This window comes from Lissotriton vulgaris, chromosome 1_1 (genome assembly GCF_964263255.1).
Source record: "Lissotriton vulgaris chromosome 1_1, aLisVul1.2, whole genome shotgun sequence".
Classification (NCBI taxonomy): domain Eukaryota; kingdom Metazoa; phylum Chordata; class Amphibia; order Caudata; family Salamandridae; genus Lissotriton; species Lissotriton vulgaris.
The window spans coordinates 238,104,792-238,114,775 of record NC_141685.1 but is presented as its reverse complement, the minus strand read 5'-3'; the positions used below and the strand labels follow the sequence as shown (position 1 = coordinate 238,114,775).

Genomic DNA, 9,984 nt, shown 5'->3' with positions numbered 1-9,984 from the left:
CACTAGTGCATGTAATATGGCGACGCAATAGCACATCAATAGCAATAAGCGAGCATTCAACAGTTACACTGTAATTCACGTGCTATCACGTCTCAGGAGCATTGAAGGTTAATTTTAAAGGTTTTCTGTTGCAGCTACTAAGGTCCAACTTTTCCGTTGTAATTGAAAATAAAAACTATAAACTAAAAGAACAGGGTCCATGTAGGCGTGACATAATAGTAGCGACAGAGTCACACAGAGCCCAGCAACCCAAATGTCAAATCCTCCCAGGCGGCATGGCGGCCCACAAAGTGTGCGGCAAGGGTAGCAGAACCAAACATCATAGCAATTGTCTACTGCCACCCGCCCACCAGCAACATCGACACGGACCCAGGGTAGAAAAGAAAAGAAGAAATAAAATAGAGAAGAAAAACAAGGCACCATAGAAACAGAAAAGAAAACTAAAAACCCATCCCCCAACCCCCCACCCTACACGCATGCAGAGGCTACGGCCTACCCCCCCCCCGGCAGTGTGTCTGTCGCCCAATAAACCCGAAATATAGAAGAAGAAAGGTAGGGAAGGGGAGAAAAAGAGAAGTACCATAACACCTAAGATATAGGGAGCAAGAAAAGAGTAGCCTAATCTAAAACTCCCATGAAACACCTAACCCCGGAGGAGGGCCATAATCACTGAATCCCGGACTCCACTGCCCGCACAAAACCTCCACCCCATCCACAAGTTCAAAAAGAACACATCAGTTGTAGCCGCAAGTGGGGAGGAATATCACAAATAGAGTCCCTAAGTATATCGAAATAGCGTTCCAATCTGGGTCCCCACCAGCCGAACAGACAGAATTTTTTTTTTTTTTTTTTTTTAGACCACCAGTAGCAACACTTACTCCCTGACCCCCAGCCCGCAAAAACATCCACCCCGTTAAGAAGGAACAAAAACCGGACACTTCATTTGCAACCTAAAATTGCAAATAGCACGCACAAGAGTTTCAGGGAAGCGTCCCGGTCCAGGTCTTCACCAGCCAAGTAGATAAAGTCAGCACATAGTTAGGCAGTCCAGGGGAACATAACCAGGAGGAGAGGGAACCAGTACGACTCGGGCAAGTTGGTACATCAGGCACATACACTTTCAATGAATATACCGTAAAACATTCCGAGTCGAGTCTCCGCCAGCCAGTCTATAACGGGCACTAGGAAAGATTCCCTCAGCCCTGGCCAGATCGTGCCCGTCTCTTCAAACATGGTCTCCGGGGGAGGTCCGATCCAAACAAAGCCGGAGGACAAAATGGCCACCACCGAGAACGAAAAGAGAGGCAGAGACAAAATGGGCGCCTCCAGTCACTTGTCGAGCCGCAGGCACACAGGATAATCACCCCCAAACACATGTGACGATATCCAAGCCATCGCCCAGAGAGAAGTGCTTGTGAGGCTGCAGGTTCAGAGGGGATCGATGTCAGCAAAGGCAAAGTTTGAAACACTAACCTCTCCGTAGACAAAGTCTCAGTCCTCGACAAAGGGGGAAACAATGTATCTCCACTGAAGCTGGAGGACGGCCGTTCACAAGCAGCACGACAAATAGGGAAAGTCAACACCTCCCCGCACTCGCTCCGCGTCCTGGTGTCCCCCACAGAGACAGACAAGGGCACACCAATACAATGCTGAGAGATGGCCGGTCTCTCCCGACCCAAGAGAAGGACATCGTCGAGTTGCTCACCCAGCTCACCAAAGAGGGCACGCCAGTCACGGCGGAGCTCGGCAAGTGCGGACAGAATGGTCCTGTGTGTTGGCTCCAGTTGCAGGCACTCTAGCTCCACATTAGAGGATGGTTCACTGAGCGCAGCCCCCAGCTCGCTATCAGGCAGGGTGGTATAGTTGCAATGCGAGATAGCACTCGCCATCTCGGGGAAGGCAGCCGCCATTTCTTCTTTCTCGGGATGCGTACACCGAGAGGGGGGCGAGCGCGGTATCGGGTGACCGCAGTCCGGGTCGCCGTTGCAGGCACAGCACACGGCCTTGGAACGCCGCACGGGGAATGTCATTGCCGCTTCGTCACTAGGCAAAGGCAGACACAGGGGCGACCCACAAAATGGAGCGGCGTGGAATAGTCTCAGTGCCACCCGGGGGGGTTGTCCACAGCGGGTACACGTCCTCACGACAAGTCGTTCTCATGGAGCGAGGCACTCGGGTGTTCAAGGTTTCTTCAGACTCCCCCTGTGACGGCGGCGTGGATGACCGCACCGGTGAACCTCGGGTTCAGCAGACTGTTGCCGGTCCGGCGACTGTCGGCGGAGAGAAGCTAAACGGGTCCAGAGCCAGGGCTACGGCGGTCGTCAAGTCAGCACGACGATAACTCTCCCAGTACGGCACGTAGAGACCCCGAAAGAGCACGGGTAGATTCAGCGCAGTCACAGCATCATTCCGCTGCGGTTTAAAGTCAGGATAGAAGGCAGGATGTCGGTGCTGAATGTACAGGCTCGCGGAGCCGGGAATCGGAACGTCCGTTCAGGTCGCCATCTTGGCTCCTCCACAATGGAGAGTTTCATTTCCAAACAACACCCCCCTCAAAAGGGCTGAAAAGAAACAAGCTAAGTTTTTACCAATCCACAGGCACTTCTCAGACACATGAAAATGGGGAATAACAACCCTTAACCTTTGCAATAGTTCTACCCCTGGATAGTTCCAGGGCTGCCTGCATGGACACTTCCTTACAGGCTCTCACCCTCTGCGCCCTTGCTGCTGCTGCTGCTGCTGCTGCTATGTGTGCTCAGGGGGGTTGTTTCTGTCTTGCTCTGGCTACACATGTACATGTTTGCCAGATTTACAGTGGAGTGCCCATCAGTGTGGTGTTTCTCTAGGCAAAGCTCACAAGAGAAAAGAAACAGGTCGCCTGCATTTGCCAATGCTTCTTCCAAGTGATCAGTCATCTGTTATGAAGAATGAGCTTTGATAACCAGCATTCACTTTTCTATCACTGCTTTGTCTCTGTCCCTGAAAACATCACGTTTTATTAACAGATGGCAAGTCAAGTAACATAAAAATGGATGTAATAAAAGATTTGTAATTTAGAAATTCTCAAAAAGTCTGTTTAGATGCGATTAAAATAAAACCAAAAGAGAAATTGGTAGTCGTGCTGGACCTAGGCAATATAAGATCTCTGGTGAGGCTGGTGGGGAGTGCACTTAGAGGCCAGTGGACCTTTAACTTACACGACGTGCCTATATGTTGTAAACAGTACACTTAAATAAAGAAAAAAGCAGCTTCACCGTCATATAAAACAATTCCTCATTCAGAGCCCGATCCACCATTTCATGTATGTAGCGTGGAAAAAAAAACAGTAGCATAAATGCATTTTATATATCATGCAGTCCTTTGATTTTGATGTCAATAATAACCCTTCGTGCACATTTCTATTTTCAATAAAGTACACAGAAGCTGAAAATGAAAAGGCAGAAATGCTTCCCAAAGTGTCTCACTAGAAAATGGCCCGTGATTGATTTGAAAAATGATGAGATTGCATTAGTAAATCTTTTACCTATAGGAGATGATGTAATTAATGAAAAGCGCCAGTACACAATAGCAGGCGTGTCACATTGTAGATGACATTTAAAATAGAGGTAGAATCGTCATACTTTAAAAATATAGGCTGACTTTAAAAATAAAAATAACTCCTCCCCGTCGGGGAACCCCGGTCTCCCGCGTGACAGGCGGGGATACTGACCACTATACTAACGAGGAACCGATGTACTCACTGATTTTGAGAAGCTACTTGATGAGGCTGCAATCCTCCCTGTTCAGCCTGACACCAACACAGGGGGCCACGGGCTCAACAAACACACACACTCTCTCCCCCCATACACACACAAACACACTCCTCCCTCACACCTCACAGCAACCCTCTCGCCTCCAGGCAGACGCTCTCAGCAGCATCCCCTGATGCCAGAGTCCCCACAACCAGCTCCCAGGACTGCTTCAGACGGGGCCCCGGACTGGCTCTTCAGCCCAGGGGCCCCTGGCTCTGTCTGATGAGGGGGCATTGCAGCGGGGGCTGCACACAGGGAGGGGGGCGGGACACACCACCCCCCCTCGCCCCCGCCGGAGGAGAGAGCTGGGCTGTAAAGGTGAAGAGGGGAGGCAGGAAAAGCCCCGGCGTGTGAGGGTCCGAGAAAGAGGCGCTTTCCATTGTGAAGCAGAGGGAAAAAAAGTGAAGAGTTTGCAAAAATCCTTCGAGCCGGATTTGAACCAGCGACCTAAGGATGACAGTCACTCCACTACAGTCCTCCGCTCTACCAACTGAGCTATCGAAGGCTCAATGATATGACGATGACAAGGCGCTATATCGCATGAGGAGTGGGCACAGGGCCCAGCCATCTACCTCGCATTCTGTTTCTAAACACCAACTCCAGGGCTTGCTAAAGCTCCAAACCCTCCAATGGAGACTTTCCTTTCCACAGCAGCCCCCCTGCCCCTCCCTCGCACCCTCAAAGGGCTGAAGAAACCAGCCCTTCTTCCATTCAGTTTCTGCTGGAAGGAGCCGCTCTGAGCTGCAGGAGTCCCGGGCCCGCCCCCCCCCTCTTCCGGAAGAGGCTCATGCTCTTCACGGTCGGTGCCTTGCAGTGTTTCTTTCATGTCCATTCATGCGCCCCACTTTCACTGTGTATTTCAGCCTCCTAGCGCTCTCGCTGAGGCTTGTCTTCATGGCGCTGATTTTAATGTAACAAATGCACAATTTTCATAATGAATAAAAAGATTCGAGATTAAAATGAGCTTTTAAGTGAGGGTAAAAAGCGCGCACTTTTCTTTCATGAGATGTGAATTGTAATAAAAGGTCGAGAGCCCGGATTACGGGGGTGCTTTGGTTATTCGTGCATTCTTCTTTCACATGTGTGATCTGTTGAAACACCCGCGTCTCTCGGATGTTTCTATTCACATGTCCCCCTGATGGACGGCACTGGCTTCTGCTCGGGTATCTGAGCGCAGCCTCGGTGCGCCACTGTGTTTACTCCTGCGGTTCCTTCTGTACTGGGCAGGGGCTGCTCGGGTGCTGAGTGTTGATATAACTCTGTGGTTTAGACGGCAAAACGGATAAAATCTGTATTAAAACTAAGTATACACACTACTATTCACTGCTTTGACTTTGCAGGTATTTATTCTTACCATGCAATGAAGCCACGCTCCCTGGCCCGGGTTCGATTCCCGGTCAGGGAACTTCAATTTTTCCTCACGCTTAAATTAATTCTTTAGTTTTTTAAAACATATGCTAAATTATACATTAATGCAGGTTGTAGCGTCACGAGGCAGACAAGTGCTTGACATAAAAAACCTTCTCCAGGTGTTTTTGTTTTTATTTAACAGAACATTCGATTATACTTTATACTTCCAGCCGAAAGGCGTCCTTTCCAGACCGACTCTGGGGAGCTGCACCTGCCGCGCGGTTCCCACAGGTGTCTGTTGTGTGCACCCACTGACCACGGAGACTTTTGTAGTTTTTTGATTGATCCCTCATCAACGCCATGAACTGTGTGATCCTTGACACATTGTTTCCGTGTTTTCTCTGAACAAGAGTTAGGAGTTCATAAAACTAGTGGTGACTTCGAGGTGAGGAGGTGTGTTTATACCCGTGCAAGTGGGGACATTTACAGTTTAAGCTCTTGATTCTCTGATGCACGTATCTGAAGGCTAAGATTGTTACTTCATCTTTTAAAACTACTCCCTATGATAGGTTATGAAGCCTAGGCTATGTTTACTCCAGCAAATAATGGGAAAACATGAACTGGAATATTTATATTCCGAGGACAGTGGCCATTGAGCCCAGACTGGTCACAGTTTGTTTTAAAACTGCTGCATATGCTGTTTGCTTAATGATATTCAGGGGAGCCTGTTTCTGAATTACACTGCAGGGGAATGACTAGTCTTTGAAGAGAGGAAGTTTACACTTTTTCCATTCATTCTCTTTTGCAACTGTTGTAACATCCACCCAGTGTCACCCCAGGAGAACACCTTCTTACTCTTAAGGAAATATACGTTGCAAACTGTTACCACATTGGGTTCCATAGCTCAGGGGTAAGAGCACTGGTCTTGTAATCCAGTGGTCGCGAGTTTAAATCTCGCTGGAGCCTTAACATTTTTTTAATTTGAATAAAAAGCTTTCAATCACTTAAATATTCTGACCCCAAAAAAAGCATTCTGCCTCCAACATTAAACTTCCAAGTGAGTGACTTTAGAACAAAGTAGTTCTTCCATTGCAGTGAATGAACAACGTGAAACAAATATTCACTTCCAGGTCCATCTGGACAGAGCTGGGCTCCCTGGAGACGGATGCTTTTGGCGTCATGATTCTTGGGATTGAATGTGAACTGTCTGTGCAGGTTTGTAAAGTTAAGCGTCTTGTTAGTTGTCGGCGCACAATTCCCTGACAGGGGCACAACATTGTCTAGGGCTGTGGCACACCCGGGCATTAAAGATGGTGCAGAGAAGGTTGCCGTCCATCATCCCCTTTGGTATCGCTTTGTTCACCCGAAGTTGGCAGGGTATGCCCAGACGTGGGTCCCTTGCTCACTTTGCCACTGGAGTCAAGCTATCCTGGCTGATGACGGCTGATTAGCCAGAAACGGGTCCCAGGATGCTTGTTTCCGGTCTAGGGAAGACATGGTTTGGCAGTTTGGGTTGGACTGATCCCATGAGGCACAGGGTCAGACTGATTTGCATATGGCCATGTCTGAACTGGGGTGGCACAGTGAGCTAAAGAACGGTGATGGATTAAACCCAGATCAGTTGACTGGGGGTGAGTTTCTGATTTGCTCCAACGCTCCGTCCATCATCCCCTTTGGTATCACAAAGTTTGCCCCAGTCACACGAGCCCCGGGGAGGCTGTGGAGGCCTTTGATGCCAATTGTCACACAGTAGCATTTCCTGAGTTTCAGCCTCTCTTTCTTTGAGGCTCCTGCAGAGACAATGTTGCAGTAATCCAGCCTGGACCACACCAAAGCCCTGATCAACCCCTTGCAGCATCTTTCAAGGAGCCGAGGCAGGTCTGTCCTAGACCATGAGATGGGGAGTTACATAGTTTCCAACATTTGAAAAAAGATTCCCGGGAGACTTTGCAGCACAGGGCTGCTGCAGATAGAACGTTCTTGTTTGCGTACCTGTGTGTGATAATTATGAACAGTTTCTGCAATACAAGTTGCCGGGACTGATCCTGCAAACTGGACAGGAGTCAACTATATAGTTACATATTTACCATGGACTGTGATTGGATTGCCAAATGATAGCACTGTGCCATACTCTGAGATGTGTCACAGCAGGGGAAGGAGTGTGACAATTTACCAACTCCGCTGGCCGCCAAATGCTATGTCTACAACTCAGAATATTAGAGCCTTCCATGCATTCAGGCAGAGGTAGGAATCTTTGATCCAAATGGCCTGATGTTACCCAGGGTTTATTTTGGTTATCCCTCGTACATTGAGCCCAGTGCCTCCTGCCTCATCAGCATCATTTGGAACAGCAGACTGCACTTGCATGTAACCTGAACCAGAGGCCTTTTACCAATGTTCAATCCCAGCAGGGGAAGATCCCTGGTTATTCCAAATTGAATGTGTTTGAAATTAAAAGAAATAAAAACACATTTATAGAGTGCACATCTACCGAAAAGCGTCAAGGCACCTGATGCAGCGGAAGCAGTGTTTTTTTTTTATTATCTGATGTCCCACACCAAGTACAATAACAATAACGGAAACGTAACTCTAACGACGGGCCCATAAATCTTTATTGTTCGGTGAGCAGTATCTAAGGTTCTCCGAAGGATCTTTGGTAGAGCTAAAAGGGACTAAGTAATGAAAGTCGGAGAGCTGCTCTCCCACGAGCACCTGCAGTGAAAGACCAACCTATACATCAATAAACAACCGTAATATGTCAAATAACTCATAACTCATGAATAAAGACAAACGCTGTTCTTTTTCTCAATATTTTTTATCGATGTTATTCAAAATATGATGGTAAATCACGAGTTCAGAGTAAATGATCATCGCTTAGTTCTCAATGTCACAGGTTAATTCCACAACAAGCATAACAGCTGGAATGCTCAAAATCATCAAAACATCAGGTATAGAGGAGAGAAAGAGAGAGTGAGAGAAAACATCTGCAAAGACAGTTCTAATACTAATGCACAGCTTTGCAATTCGTTGTAAAGGCTAACCCCACAGCTGTTAAGGTATAGCAGGAGCAGCATCGCCAGCCGATGATGTGCAACGCCTTTAGGAAGAGTGTCTTAGGATTCCAGCAGGAGAGGCCAGCCAGAGGAATCAGGAATCAGCACAGCATTCAGCACACCACAGACGCAGGGTCAGGTCACCAATCTTGTGAACGAGCCGACAAACACTTCTCCACAGTTCATTTTTATAGTACAGTTTTTCTTTATCTCTGATGAAATGTTTCTCTTACAACTCTCTACAAGCCTCTCCATTGTATAGTGACTATAGCCTTATAGCCCGCCGTAGAGGGCTATACCGGCTATTAAAGGCCCTCTCCAGCGTTAAAGGCCCCGAGCCGAAGGCGAGGGCTTTTAACAAGGGAGAGGGACTTTAATAGCGGTATAGCCCATCTACAAAGGGCTATAAGGATATTAGAACATTCTGTCACTAGAGGACAGAATGTTCTAACAACAAAAAAACAAAGCCTTTTGGGAGGGTGAGGGGATTGGAATCCCCTCAGTCTCCTTGAAGCCTTTGTTCACAGCCAGAGCTGTGAACAAAGAAACATTGGAATGCTGGAGCTCCAGGCTTATACCAGCCATTATAAGCCCGGAGCACTCCATTGTTTTCAATAGAGCTCCCAACATTCCAATGTTCTAATATAGGATGACGATCTCCTGACAATGACTCTACAAATATTTCCTAGGCAAGCTTTACCTAAAATTGTATAACTTCCTAGAGAGGAAGAGGAAGAACTACAGGTACATTTGTACATCAATGTTGAAACTGTTTGATCTGAGTCTACTACATCCTTTGCACAGACAGGAAGGAACCTATAATGTTCTATTCAGAAATAAACTAATATCTTTAGAATTCTGTTTTCTTTTTAGACACACCTTTGCCTCCCCCACCCACATGCCCCCCTCAAACCACTGCCCCGCCCCCTTTGCACTTAGGATGACAGTTACCAAACTGTTTTTAATGTACTTCGAGTGGAGCTTGTTTGACCCTTCAGGTGTCGCTTCTGATCACCTTGGAGTGGGGGTCTCACTCCAGAATGAAACCTGCACCTGCTGCCCTCGTGTCCCTCGGATCCATTATATACGGTAGTGAAAAGAGTGAGGCACCCGTTCACCTATCCATGCATGTTACGGGTTCGCATTATCAAGTATGGAAATGAAGCAATGCAGAAAACAGGCGCATTTAATCTTAGACAGAGTCAAAAATATTTAAAAGTTTGAATCTCCCTCTCGTTTTGGTAAACGTGCATTGGAAAATAGGCTAAGTAATTACAAAATGTCCATTTTGAAAGCAAGAATTTGTATTGAAAATAATGTTTTGCAGAAAAAAAAGAATATTTTGTAAAACTAGGGGACACCCAGATTTGAACCAGGGACCTCTTGATCTGCAGTCAAATGCTCTACCACTGAGCTATATCCCCAGCTGAGTGACTCAGAAATGTAAAATATTGAAGGACTGTTCCCTGTTCCTGATGAGTCCTAGAGATGTTGCTTCAAGGCGCGCCACAAACTCATTGTTCCAGTTTTGTGTGCGTGCACACTGCCTTCTGTGAAATGGACTTTGTTATATTTCTACGTGTAGGAGCGCCTAGTAAGCCGCTAAAATGGCGGAAGGGAATGTGGTGAGGGTGGTATGTCACCCCCAATGCTCCAGGGGAGGCGTGATGAGTTCTGGCCATGGGGGTCTGAGGTTTCTTTATCATATATTTTTTTTTAGTGCGTTTTTAAATAGCGCGGACTTTACCCAAAGGTGTCAGAGCGCTTCACAATAGGAACAGTAGTGAAAC

At 47.3% G+C, this 9,984-nt stretch overlaps 3 non-coding genes across 3 annotated transcripts; 1 reads left to right on the top strand and 2 right to left on the bottom strand.

Annotated features, from left to right (window-relative positions):
- Positions 1–4,210: 4,210 nt before the first annotated feature.
- On the bottom strand, positions 4,211–4,296 carry TRNAY-GUA (transfer RNA tyrosine (anticodon GUA)). The gene is given in 2 exon segments: positions 4,211–4,246; positions 4,260–4,296. It is a non-coding gene; the product is annotated as a tRNA-Tyr (tRNA).
- A 1,738-nt stretch (positions 4,297–6,034) lies between these two features.
- On the top strand, positions 6,035–6,107 carry TRNAT-UGU (transfer RNA threonine (anticodon UGU)). Its single transcript has one exon. It is a non-coding gene; the product is annotated as a tRNA-Thr (tRNA).
- Positions 6,108–9,546: 3,439 nt separating this feature from the next.
- Positions 9,547–9,618, bottom strand: TRNAC-GCA (transfer RNA cysteine (anticodon GCA)). The gene has a single exon. It is a non-coding gene; the product is annotated as a tRNA-Cys (tRNA).
- Between the last annotated feature and the right edge of the window lie 366 nt (positions 9,619–9,984).